This window comes from Theropithecus gelada, chromosome 14 (assembly GCF_003255815.1).
Source record: "Theropithecus gelada isolate Dixy chromosome 14, Tgel_1.0, whole genome shotgun sequence".
In the NCBI taxonomy this organism is placed as follows: domain Eukaryota; kingdom Metazoa; phylum Chordata; class Mammalia; order Primates; family Cercopithecidae; genus Theropithecus; species Theropithecus gelada.
Genome location: NC_037682.1, coordinates 101363275 through 101377967, shown reverse-complemented (window position 1 = coordinate 101377967; position 14693 = coordinate 101363275). Strand labels below are relative to the sequence as shown.

The 14693-nt window shown below is 37.5% G+C and overlaps 1 pseudogene; it reads left to right on the top strand.

Moving 5' to 3' along the window:
• Window positions 1-3049: 3049 nt before the first annotated feature.
• Window positions 3050-14693, top strand: part of LOC112605957 — a 103688-nt pseudogene continuing 92044 nt past the window's right edge.

Sequence of the window (14693 nt, the reverse complement as noted above, 5' to 3'; positions counted from 1 at the left end):
TCATCCCAACTCTACAGAATTTGGAAAATACAGAGAGAACAAGGTGAGTACTGGCTGTTTACACTGTAGTCATATTTGCCTGATGGGCACAATGGCTTGGTTGGATGCTTAAACAGTTGTTTGTGGAGAAGCTTGGTGGGTGAGCTCCTGTTTTGGGTCACTTAGTGTCCTTCAGCCAGTGCAGCTGTTCAAGGAGGTACACAGAGGAGACAGCGAGACCTGGGAGGTAGAAGCATGAACTCTCAGGAGCACAACCACGTGTCACCCTGATCAAACACTTCTTCACCAGACCTGGGGAAGCTGGACTGCCAGATTTCCTGGAATATTCTCCAGATCTCCCTGTACTTGCCCCTCTCCCAGTCACACTTTATAAACCTTGTGCATGTCATGCATCAAGTGACCACAAAGGCTCATTATTTTTACAAAACAGTTTAACAGAACTTACACCTCGAGATGGCTGCTGATCAGAAGGGTGATATAGCAAATGATTGAGAACGTGGGCTCTTGTATCAGACTTTCTTAGCTGAAATCGCAGCTCTGCCATTTTCTAGTTGCATGACTTTTGTCTTAAGTTATTTAATCTTTATATGCCTCTGTTTTCTCCTTTGCAAAATGAGAATAATAATAGTACTTACCTCCTAGATTTGTTGCAAGGATTAAATAGGCTAATACCTGCAAAATACTTTGAGTAGTGCTTGACACATGGCACATGTTAGGCATTCTTGTTACTATTTAAAGCAGATGTGCTGAGAGAGTATACAGTTATTTTAAGCACATTTGGAAATTTCTCCAAGCAGTTCTTTCAAATTTAAGTCATGATCATGTAAGATTGACATCTCAGACTCCTTTTGAGGTGATTAACTGAAGATGTCATGCATCCATTCAACAACTATCCTCTATACACTCTAGACTCCAGCCTGACTAAACTACTTTTCTTTCTCTCAGTGAACTGATAGTCTCTGCTCTACCCACATCCGCACTTCTGTGCCTGTAAATGCTGCCTTTTCCTCCAGTACTATGGAAGAATGAGTCTTGCTCCCATCTAGGTTTTGCCTGTCTTCTTATGCCCCAGATCCGATCCCCTGTCATCCTAATAAAGACTTGGCTTCCTCAACTCTCCCATCTCTCTTGTACCATCAGTTTCCCCTGACAGTTTCTCCTGACTACTTTCCTTTTGTCAATCAAGTATTTTGTAATGTTTTTTGCCTTACAAAACATATTGTCTAGACCAAACATTTTCATCTATCACTTCATTTCTCTTTATTGCAAAAATTCTCACCAAATTATCTATATTCACTGTGTCCACTTCCTTTCCTCCCATGTTTTCAATCTAGTCAAACTTTTGTCCCCACCACTTCACCAAAATTGCAAAGATCACCAGAGATCTCCATGCTGCTCAATCCAATGGTTGATTCTCAATCTTTGTCTTAGAGGCACGTGACTCAATTGATAATCCCCTCCTTTCAGAAATGCTTTCTTCACTTGATGTCTAGGACACCATACTCTTTTGACTTTTACCCTATAGGCTACTTATTTTCAGATTCCTTTGTTCAAACCTCACCCTCTTCCCAACTTCTAAGTGAGGTTGGGATGGGCTGGGGCTCAGTCCTCAGATATCTTCTACTCTTACATTCAGGCGCATTTCTCTAAATATTCTCTTTAGTCTGATAGCTTCCAGATGTGTGCACCTTGCCTTGACTTTCCCCCTGAATTCCAAATTCATATATACTAAAAAGTAGCTGAATTCTGGATGTCTATCATCTCCAGCCTCAGTTTCCTAAAACAGAACTCAGGATTTCCAGTTCTTCTCCCCATTAGTCCCAATCCTGTTTGTCCTTCTATGTTTATCTAAGTTAAATGACACCACCATTCACTCAGTTGTTTAGATTATAAACCTTGACATTGTTCTCCTCACCCTTGCTCTCATACCTTGCTTTCAATTCATCAGCAAATCCTGTCATTTGCACCTTGAAAATATATCCTGAATCTGAGTTCCTGTGCTATAACCTTAATCCAAGACACCATCACCCTCATTTTTGTGATGTTTCAATTGTGTCTAAGCCTGTCACTTTGTTTTCTCATGTTTCACACCCCACGCTTTTTTTTTTTTTTTTTTTTTTTTTTAAGGCAGTAGCCAAAACTATCTTTTGAAAGTTTCCACCAATGTCTACAAGACCCTGTACAATCCATATCCAGGCTACCTTTCTTACCTCTGTGCCTGCCACATTGGTCTTCATGCTGTTCCTTCAACACAACAAACATGTGCTACTGCTTTGGAACAGCCCTTTTTGTTCCCTTGTCTTGGAAGACTCTTTGCCCAGAATGTTTTAATGTGGAAGTTCCATGCATTTCATTTCCGTTAATCACAAAGCCAGTCTACATCTAACTCCCTCACTCCATTCAGCTGTTTGTTTTAAAATGTGACCTCCTCAGAGTTGTCTTCCATGATGATTTTGTATAAAATATCTGTCCCCATATTCTCTTTCCTACTATTGTTTTGTTTTTTATCATAGCACCTATCAAATATCTATGTATTATTTGTCTCCCCCATATGCTCTTAGCTACTATCCATATGGATAGAGGATTTGTCAGCTTTATCTGTTTCTGCATGAATGATTTGCACAGTACATTTCTCCCTGGGCCCTTCTCTTCCTCCAATTCTTCTGGCTAACTTCTTATTCTTAATGTCTCCATTTGTTTTTCACCTCCTTTGGGGAATCTTCTCTAGGACAAAGCTAGGTACTGTTTCCATAGGCTTATGAAACACCCTTTACCAGCCTAATCATGACAATACATTGTACAGTAATTTTCTGTTTGTCCAGCTGGGCAGCACACAAGGCAGCTTTCTGATGCTTGGCTGTGCTTGCCTCCGAGCTCTTCCCCTAGGAAGAAGAGATGAGAGCTCCATCTCTCTGCTGGCAGAAGGAGAGTTTGTCTTTTCCTTCCCATAGGGCAAGAAGAGCTGCCTCCACATCCTCCTCCTGCTGTAGCTGAAAAGCCTGTATAAGGAATATCCTGACAGGGCTCAGCCTTTCGACCCCTAGAAAACATGGCTTTGTCTGCCATCCTGCAGCTCATCATGGGAGCCTGCAAAGTGGTAGGGGGCAGCACACGCCAGCATGCTGTGGAGAGAGGGAAGAGCTGCCGGGATAACAACCCCGCAGCCACCATAATGACTCAGATTAGAGCAGAAGGGAACGCCAGCCGTTTTTTAGTCTGTCAGTTTTTCTATTATCCTCAAGACTGAGCATGAAACATTCATTATAACACGTCCTTATTGATTCAACTGATGGAAATATATTGGTATTAATAACACAAAACTCTAAGGCACTGGGGATAATAAAACAATTGATTGCGAACATAACGTGTCTCAATATTTTTATGTGGTAGCTCTGTGCATTTCATTTCCGTTAATTACAAAGCCAGCAAGTAGGCGATTTGGGTATCACATCATCAAGCTGTATCACCGTTTTTATTTGGTACTTACAGGATTATCCAGAGGAAATATAGTTTGATCGGTTGTTAGTGATAGGGTTTAATTTGAGGCAAAATGAAAATATCTGTTTGAAATGACTAACTTACTGATGAAAGGCATGAAGCTGAGGCTTCAAGTGGCTTAAATATGATCACAAAAAATAAAGTCAATTTTGGGTATTATAATATTGAGTCCTCTTAGGAAATTTAAAAAACAGGGCTTCATTTTTGTCTGTGGTCTAACTTAGGTTCTAGTCTTTTGACATAGGAAAAGGTATTGGGGAAGATTATTATTTTGATAAGGTATAGGAAAAGATTATTATTATGGGGTATATGCTATGGCTACATATTTACCTGAAGGTACAATTTTTTGCTTGATCATTTCCTTGGTTCCTATTCCTCAAGAAGAGGTTATTGTCAGCTTCTGGCAAGACTGATCTCACAAGGATGTAGGATGTGAAAATACACCATTTAAAAAATGCATGGTACAAAACATTATAAAAATTATAAGATTTTTTAAAGAAAATCTAAATTTTGATGACCTGCAATCAGTGACTCTAATTTTGTCATACTGTCTTCTGGTTTTTATTTTTATGTGTACATTTTTAGGATGTCATATGTGTTTAGAACACGTATTTAGAATGCCATCTATAAAATTTTCTATTCTTTCATCACTTAACCATAAACATTTCCTTGTTTTTATTTTTATAATGGCTTCATAATATTTCATACAGTTCTGTAATTGTCAGTTCATTTTGTAAATAATACTGAAATGGAAATATCTATACCCATGTGTTTTTCATATTTTATTTTTAGGATATTCCTATGAGTAATTTTACTCAGTTAAATTGTATGAATTTTTAAAAATCTCAGAACACATTGCCAAAGTACTTTTCAAGAGGATTGAACAAATTTAAATTGTCCCTATCAGTGTATTAGATAATAGTTTAAAAATATTTTGAACAGGATTAGGAATTTTTGCTTAGAATATATGTTAATGTTGCAATATGCTGTTTTTTGTAATTTTGGTAGTTTTGGAGACAACTTTCCCAATGTGTAAGTAAGTGTATTTCCCTTTGTGTGAATTGGCTTGTCATATTCTTTGTTTACCCTTTGGGTCTAGATACTTTTTTTTGTCAATTTCTATGAACCTTTATTTTTGCTGCAAGTATTTTCTTGGTTTTCTGTTTTCTTTTGTATTTTAGTTATGTTACTCGTCGTTGTATTGGGGCTTTAAATATTTATGTAACTGAATCTGTTGATTATTTCTTATTTATGATTTTGTCATTCCTCTGAAAATGGATATAATTTTTAAAAATCTGTTTGATTTGAATGTTTTTCAATAATTTCAACTTTTGTTTTAGATTCAGGGTACATATGCAGATGTGTTACTTGTGTGTTTCCAGAAATGTATCCATTTCCTCTCGATTTTCTAGTATTTCTGTATAGAGGTATTCACATTAGTTTCTGAAGATCTTTTGTATTTCTGTGGGGTCAGTTATGTTACTTTTGTCATTTCTGATTGTTCTTATTTGGATTTTCTCTTTTTCTTTGTTAATCTAGCTATCAGCCTGTCAATCTTGTATAGTCTTCCAAAGAGCAACTTTTGATTAGAATTTTATATTTTCCTCTTTAATAATGAGGAATTTATTTTGGTAAATGATTGAAGCGAGTATTTTACATTAAGTACTTTTATGCTTACATCAATTATTAAACAACAGAAGATCATTTGAAATGCCTTGTTGGCAATAGTATAATTTTGAAGCTCATCCAACAATGTGTACTATGGAGTCAGGTAGTGTTCTATGCATAATATGAAAGATGAATAGGGTACCATTTTAGTAGTTAAGGAGTTCAGAATTTAGGCAAGGAAAGAGGGCAGGGAACAGTTTCTAAATAGCAGCATTCTGGTATTTCATACAACCAATGAGTCACTGTTCTGGGAATCTGAACTCTATTCTCTTCCTCTTTCTATGTCCTTCTCTTTCTCTTTATGTCACTCTGATTCGCTCTTGCCAGCTCTGTTTTTCTTGTTCTTGCATGCTTTTTAGCTTGTTTTCTCTTTTTCTTTTTATCTGTTTTTCCCTCCTTTCCCCTCCTTTCTGGTTTTCTCTCTCCTGTCCCCCAACCTTCTCACTACCTACCACTTCTCCATCAATATCTCCTCCAGGGAAAAAAAAAAAAAGAAGAAGAAAAAACTGCCTACCTCTGGGGAGGCATGCATTTCTAAATTAATGGCAAGGCATTAGTCAAAGCATGGGCTTAGGAGCTAAACAGACTTGAATTCAAATCTTGGCCTTGGCAGTACCAACCGTAACATAAGCAATTGCAGGCAGTCCTCATTTTGCAGCGTTCTGATATGCAGGAATTTCAGTTACCATAAATTAGTTAAATAATACTGTCTCCCAACTGCATGGTTTAAATTTCAGTTGCCATATATATTAACTGTGAGTAATTGCGTATGCTGCTAGCTCTGCAGTCCAAAGATCACTAGGTAAATAACAGATGGGCATCGTGATCAGCTACCAGTCACATCACTTCTTTTCAAGTCTGTTGGTGATTGACCATTGTGTGTGTGTATGTGTCGGTTATTCAGGTCAGGCAGAGACAGCAAAGCATGTAGTTGTATTGCCTACTGATCTCCTAGTGATACTCACATGCATCCATTTTACAAAAATGGATAATCAAAAGAGGGAATTGGCTAACAAAGATGATGAAAGTGCAGGAAAAAAATAATGCTGCTGGAAGTGAATGAGCATAAATAAAGTTATAGAAGGAGTAGCTGACTCTGGGAATATTGATACTGCCACTAATTTGAGAAAGCCTCCAGTTACACATTCTGAAAGGTTTTGTGAAGGTGAACTTACAAACATAAATGAGGAAAATAGGAATGATAGAAAGCATGATGTCCCAGAGGAAGTGGAACATCACCCTAAGGAACTCTTGGAACTATTTCACAACGTTAGAAGAATAAAGGATGAAATGCTCAAGCTTCATCCCAAAACAGAAAAGAGTATAACAATTTGCAAAACACCAAAAAGAAAAGATGTTCATTCTGTATCATAGGTGACATAGCAAGAAGGCAAGAACTGCTCAAACTACTCTTGATAATGTTTTTCAAAGAAAGAAAACAATTTAATTCTCTTAAATGTCAGTGTACTAAAAATGATAGTTTTACTGTTTTTTATCTTCCTATGCATTGAAAAGTTTTTAATATTTTGAGAAAAATTTTAAAGGTCACAGAACACTAGTAATGTTTTCTATCAATTATTATCATTACTTTGCATGGTTTCAGTTTGCATGGCTATTTTTACAGTCCCTACTATCTTGCAAAGCAAGAACTACCTATTAACTTTTCTAAGCTGTAGTTTTTCTATATGTGAAATTAATAACTTATAGGATGGTTGTGAGGATTAAATGAGACAGTGCAGATAAAGTGCTAGATTCAGCTATAACTCAGTAAACTTTTAATAAAAGTAGCCATTATTAATATTCATAGCATTACTATCAACCACCAAATAAAGCAATATAGCATAACTCTACCAGGCTGGGTTTAAGGAAAATTTACTCTTTAAGCCCAATAGCTTGGGAAAATATCAGAATTAAAATAAAAAAAGATACTACGATGAATTAGTAAAAAAGTATAAATTTTTCTAACCACCAGGAAATGGTGTCTCAAAGATGCCTTACTCCAAAACAAGGACAATCCTGCTAATAAAATACTGTTTAAACCCATTTCCTTGGACTTGTAAGGAGAAGAAATAAAGTGATCTAGCAGTCTAATTTGAGGGAGTTCAAATCTTCTTTGTTCAAACTCTAGTATTTCATCTCTGTTTTCGTTTTGAACTGAGAAACACACTAATATAGAAGAGCCCAGAAGTCATTATTAGAAGAGTTGGGGAGTTCTGGTGGGTGGAATTTAATCAAATGGTTCTCTACAATATTTCTGCAGAAGCTCATAATTACTCTCTAGTTATATTGTACTCACCTATTTATAAAAATGAGGATTAATGAACACAAGGGAAATGAAGTTCATTAAAATCTACATCACTTTAGCCATTGTCGTTAGACGTTTTCCTCCTCACATCTTTCATAACAGAGTAAATATGGTTAATTTAATTTTTAATGCTTTCTTTAATCTGAAATCATTACTTTTAAAAAAAGCAATGCAGTAATCACAAAGCAGGGAAAAATACAGAGTTGGTAAAGTCTCAACTCAAAAGAAAACTGAGCAACTTTCCATTGCCTATGAATCAAGTCTAAATTCCTGAGCATATCATGAAGGCCTCTTTTTTGGTGCCATTTTTTTTCACACAACCCCATCTCATACTGCATTCCTATATTTCATCCACATTAATCTTTTTTATATCCTCCAGACATACAAGGTTCATTTTTGATTAAATGTCCTTATTCTTGTCCTCTCCTTGCCTCAAATGACCTTCCCTCTCTTCTTGGTCCAAATGATGCCCATCTTCAAAGTCCAGCTCAAGCCGCACCTCTCCAATGACATCTTCCTCAGCCATTCCATTCCTTATCAATCTGGATGCTCTCTGACCTTCTATAAAACCTCTGGTTCACACCCGTGTCCTGTGACACTGAGTCTTTCAAGGTCTTGTCATATTGCTCAGTCATAGTTTGAGTTCCTGATGGGGTAGAACCCTACTGTATGTTTACATTTACTGCACAGCTCGTTATAGTTTGCTAGTGTAGTTCTTCTAAGCAGAAGTAATGTCTTATTCATCTAAGCATTCTACAATGCCTCGTATATAGTAGGGGCTCAAGAAATAATCATTGATAAGTAAAATTTAGCATTAAAAATATTGTTCACCCTGGTATTTCCCTTTCAAGTGGGTAAACATATCTTCCCTAATTATCTTAAGAAAATCCATTCTTCATCTGTCTTCAGTCTTTCTCAGAGGGATGTATTCACCACAAGCAGGACAACTATTACATGGCTTATCACTGGCCCCTTTGTGTAGGTCCATCTGTCCTTGGACAGGTTTATTTGAGCTCTTAATCACAATATTGGTTAAAGAAATTAGCTCATATTTATTTTAAATCCCTTTATGATATTGTACACACAATTAAAATGTGAAAGGTAATCAAACTTTTTTGTTGTATATAACTAGTTGAAATATATATACACTGCTATATATATTTGCCTATATATATTTCTCTCTGAAATGATTATTTTTATATCATGTAGGCATAGCGTAAACACTCTCCAATCATCTAACTCAAGATGATGTTACCATTCTAAAATTACAGTGGCAAAAAGTGAATAGTAAATTCTTTTTTTTCTTTTTTTTTTTCTTTTTAATTTTACTTTAAGTTCTGGGATGTATGTGTAGAACGTTCATGTTTGTTACACAGGTATACATGTGCCATGGTGGTTTGCTGCACCTATCAACCCATCATCTAGGTTTTAAGCCCTGCATGCATTAGGTGTTTGTCCTAATGCTCTCCCTCCTGTTGCCCCCCAGCCCCCGACAGGCCCCGATGTGTGATGTTCCCCTCCCTGTATCCATGTGTTCTCATTGGTGAACAGTAAATTATAATGTCTTTCTGAGTTAAATGTGTCTCTCTGTAAGTGTATGTGTGTATTATATATTTTAAATATGTGTATCTATGTTTATATATGTGCCTATTAATTGCTATACAATTTTTCTAAAACAGGCCATGTACATTGATACAAGTAAAAACAAAATGTAGGAATATAAACTTTATACTTCTTAAAGATGTTTGATATTCAGAAAAGGGTAGCAGACTATGATTTGAAAGTTCAAAAATGGTCCCCAAGGGATCCATGGCTATGGTAAAATGATCAGAGGGGAACAGGTAGGTGGTATCGAGAATAGAAGATACAGTCATGTTCAATTTTTCAAACTTTCTCATTTTAATATGTTTAAGTTGACATCAATAAGGAGAAGAGAAAGACTCCTCAAAGTTTTTCCTGAGTTAAATATATCTGCATTAGTGGTATTGCAGTTGACGGACCAATAAAATGAAACTACAATCAGATCCCAATCTTGTCATAAACTCCATTTTATCCTAAAACGTTTTCAATGTGTCAGTCTGTCAAACCCGTTTAAATTACGGCCACCTGCTCTTTCATACACAGGCTAACCATGGCTGAATCATCCATCTGTGGCCCAGTCTCACTCCAGAGTGACAACAGGATGTGCCTTTCTGAATCATTGTCAAGGGTATTGCCTCATTGGATTAAGTACCCACTATGTGCAGGCCAGTGTTAAGCTTGTGGGGGTAACTCAAGAATGAGAACGTGTGTGTGTGTGTGTGTGTGTGTGTGTGTGTGTGTTCAATCACAATGAAACAGAAGAGATAGATCACACTAAAATGGAAAGACTATAGTAATTAGGGGGGAAAAAATGACCCAGTCTTTATTTTTAAGACTGTTGGCAGTCTGTGCATATGACTGTATACGTTTCAAAAAGACACTGATACCATTCTAAGACACTTCTAGGATAGCCTTACACAAATATTACTCAAAACATCTTTTTCTTTTTTTCTGTCTTGGAGCTATTGGGAAAAGCATCTCTGATTTATGAGGCCGTTTCAGGTCATGTTCCTACAGAATACAAAGTCACGAGGTTTAACATTGTTAGACAGTCTCTGGAGCATGTTTCATGAGACACTGCCAAGCTGCTTGGCAGGTCAAAATATCAATCATCCCTGCTATGACCATACTCACATAGGCCCCAACTGGAATTCTGAAACATTCCCAGCAATCCTTGAGCTGTCACTTGGTATGCATCCCTACTTACACAAAGGAAATCCATCAGAGCTGAAACTTAATTCATATTCACTTGGTGCAGTGCAGTTCTCTAGCGAGGCAATAGCAGCAGGGAACTGCTTATAACACTCTTTTCAAAGACTGGTTATATATGGCAGTGAATATCTTTACAGAGCATAAGAAATAATAGCAATAACCTAATTATAAGGAAGACACATGCATTGACTAGGAAAAGCACTGGAAACAATGGCTGATTTGTTCATTGTGGAACAATTGCTCAGAAAGAGAGCGGTTACAGAACACAAGTCTCTCCTGGTGCGGTAGAACTATTAGGCAGCCTAAGGGAAGGAGTGCTCAGCTAGAATAAATGAATTTCTGATGCCAGTGCAACAGTCTTAGAATGGAAATACATACCTAGAGTTCGAAGCCTGGTAAAAAACGTGCCAGGACTAAGTGGAGCTGGATGCCACTTCTATGGTAGAAAACCAGGCAGAGAAGAGCTGTAATTCTCAACTGGTTCTCTGAGGCAAAGTGTAGCTTGTAACCTTCAAAAATATGGGGCCAAATTTTAAATAGAATAAAATTTACTTTTGCTGCAACGAAGACTGTGTGCAGTTTAGATATGCACAGAATGCCTTGTAGAGCCTACAGTTGGTATGGCTATGTAGCAAGCATAGAGGGGGTGTGAAATTGTCTGCCATTTTCCAGTAAACAGGCAATCTCTTTTTGTTGCTGGTGTAGTCTCTTCATGTTCACTCTTTGAAATTTATTATTCACTCTGGAGTACTTGCCCCTTCTGTCACCCTACACATTATCCTTGGTCAGTCTTTGTTTGCTGTGCTGGTGGCTCCATTTAGCACCAAGGCACTCATGACTTCTCAGCAGGATTTTAAACATCATTCTGCCATTTACCACCTTAGTGATTAAGAAAAAGTTATCTATAAAGTGTAAGTTACAGTATCTGCCTTACAAAGTTGATATGAAAATAAGTATAGGTAAAGCACCTGCATATAGTGGAATCTAAATAAGTTTTAGCAAGTATTACAATTAATAAACATGTCTCTTAGAGACTTGGAAGCCATGATCAGAGAGGATACTCAAGACAACTTGGAATTATAATCACAATGGTTAACAGGTATTGAGCATTTAGCAGGAATCAGAAACCAAGCTAACTCTTCATATGTTAACTTGTACAATTCTTGGAGCAATCTTTTAAGGACAATTACCTCCACCTCAGAAAGCTGGGGCAGAAAATAGCTACATAACTGGCCAATGTGCACATCACTCAGAAATGGCAGACTGGGATCTGTATCAGGCTGGTAAAGTCTGGCTCCCGAGTCAGCTTGTGAAGTGCTATGAATCTTTGATATGACAAATTTATTCTAAACCTTGTTGTTACTTCATTCCATACTCATGACTGATTCTTTTAAAAATAGAGTTAGAAGGTAAGTCCAAGTGAAGGCAAGTGAGACTGATTTTTAAAAGGAGAAGAATAGTTATCAGTCCAAAGCTTTCTTCTCACAATTCACAAAACAAACCATATTCATTATTAAGTGAGGTGTGCTTGGGCCAGGTGCTGTGTAAAGATTAGAGAGAAAACCAATTGTAGCTCAGTTCCTTGTATTAACAAATCTATGTATGCCATGCTCTTGATGGGTTTATAACAGAAAAACACTTGAATGAGACTTTTGTCACATGTTATAGTTGTTTAACAATTTAAAAGTATTTAAAAGTATTTATATATTGGAAGAAGTATAAAAGTATTTGGAAGCAAATCGGGGCTGGGCAAGGTGGCTCACACCTGTAATCCCAGCACTTTGGGAGACCGAGTCGGGTGGATCACCTGAGGTCAGAAGTTCAATACCAGCTTGGTCAACATGGTGAAACCCTGTCTCTACTAAATATACAAAAATTAGTCGGGCATGGTAGCAGGTGCCTGTAATCCCAGCTACTCAGGAGGCTGAGGCAGGAAGTGGAGGTTGCAGTGAGCCAAGATCGTGCCACTGCACTCCAGCCTGGGCAGCAAGAGTGAAACTTCGTCTCAAAACAAGAACAAACAAATCTTACCTATAAACTTTGTATTCTGCTCTTTGAAATTCCAGAGTTGTCATTAGGGTGGAAAAAAAACACCCCCAGCACAAGTGGTGCTGGCCCCCTCACCTTATTTATATATTCAGTATGACTCCAAATACTAAATAACTATAAATGCCAACCAAAGCCAGTGTAATTACCTTAAATGTTCAAAAATGTTTTCAGGGCATCAGTCACCTGAAGGATAAAGTCCAGCCTCTTTTGTTATGTTAGTAGTATTTAAGGCCTCTTATAATCTGGCTCCAACCAACATTCTCGGCCCTATCTCATTCCACTTTCCCCTTTCCCTTTTCCTATCAATACCTCGTACTCATGCCCATAAACACCTGCTTCTCTGTGACAATGAGACCTACTATTCAAACTGACCCAATAGTCCCATTGACAGTTTTTTTTGTTTGTTTGTTTGTTTGTTTTAATAAACATAGAAAATGACCCTTCCAGTCTTAAAACTTGAAACTTCCATTTGTTTTATCTGAGTTCCTTCCTCAGGAAAGGACTCCCGGCCCTCTCAAAGGATCAAAGAACTGAAACTCACTGGGTAATCACATCCAGACAATGGGACTCCAGACCTCTCATTCATCACGATTGCTTCCTTTCCCCTCCCTAGGTGCTGTTTTCCCACACGTAGTTACCTTTTTTCCCTCCTATATAAACCCATAATTTTAGTTGGTCAGAGAGATGGATTTGAGACTGATCTCCCATCTCCTCACTGCAGCACCCAATTAAAGCCTTCTTCCTTGGCAATGATCGTCTCAGTGATTGACTTTCTGTGCAGCAAGCAGCAAGACCTAGACCAAACCCCTGGTGTTTCAGGAACACTTTCACAATCCTGTGGTTTTGTACATCTTGTTTCTTTCATGTAAAGCTATGCTGTTTAGTAAGGTAGTCACTGGCTAGTTAAATGTTACTTAAATGTTGAATTTTAAACTAAGTAAAATTAAACATGCAGTTCCTTGGTCACACTGGCCACATTTCAAGTGCTCAGTAGCCTCAGGTATTGGATAGTTCAGATGTGGAACATTTTCATCATTGAAAATTCTACCGGACTGCCTTGCTTTAAAGTGCCTCGATTTCTTCCCAACCTTCAACTTCTTGGCCCTTCAGGTTCTTGTTTTCAGGTTTCCACCTAAAAGTTACCCCTTCGTAGAGCTTTCTTTGGTGCCTCCCTGTAACCTATCTCCCACTGTATTTTGCCTTATATTTCTACTCTGGTACATACAATTCTGTTACCTCAGTTGTGCATGTGGCTATATCCCCCACTTGAATGTCAAAACATGAGAAAAAGGACTTTATGTTCTCATCTTTTATGTTCATCACAGTTCCTGAATTGTAGAAATGATTTTTAGATGAATGAATGGTTTGGGATTGCATACAAATATCCCCGATTTTGATTTTTTCTTCACTCCTCTAGGGGAGGAAAGAGAATGTTGTGTAACATTTTCATGGTGTTCTATGGAGCGATGAGAATAAATAAGAGCCCATCTTTCTGACCTTTCGATGAATCTGGATTCATAAGGTGTGTTAGGCTCAGGGGACCTGAATTCATTGCTCTCTGTAACTCTTCCCTGATCTCTGACAGGTAAATGTGGAGGTGGAAATGATGATTATCACTAATTATACCTTCAACCCACATCCCTGTACCAATGTGTCTTAACTACTTTCCTATCCAAAACTCTGCAGCCCATCTTACATAGATTTGAAGGGGAAAAGCACCTACGAACATGATACCAATTAACCTCTGTGGTTGCCTCATTTCCTAGAAATTTTCTAAAAGAAAAGATTTAATTATCTGGTTAATATGGAACAATTTTATAGCAGTCACAGTCTCTGACACTATAAAATTATGTTTGTGTGCTTTCAAAGAGCATAATCTTTGGCCATTTCTATTTCAACAAAGTCATCAGCAAACAAAAAAGGTAGATTCATAGTACAACATTAAGTGTTAACAAAGTTATAAAGAATAATTTTCTAACCCTCTCACAGTTCACACAAGGAGACTATGGAAAGCTAAGAATAGGCTAATGGATGAGAGGCAGCCTGGTGCAGCAGAAACAAAGCCCAGGAATGAGAGACAAGAGGACCGGTGTTCAAACCTCAATTCAGACAATGTATACATCTTTCTGAGGTGATTTTTTTTTTTTTTTGAAGGTGGTGAGATAGGACCTGGGATATGGTCATTCACATCAGAATTACTAAGGGGAATAAGTGATTTTGTTAATTTCCTAGGGCTGCTATAACAAAGTACCATAGACTTGGTGGCTTAAAATAATAGAAATTATTCTTCCATAGTTCTGGAGGCTAGAAGTCTAAAATCAAGATGCTACCAGGGCTGAAACAGGCAATTTTCCCTGACCCCTTTGCAGGACTTGTGACA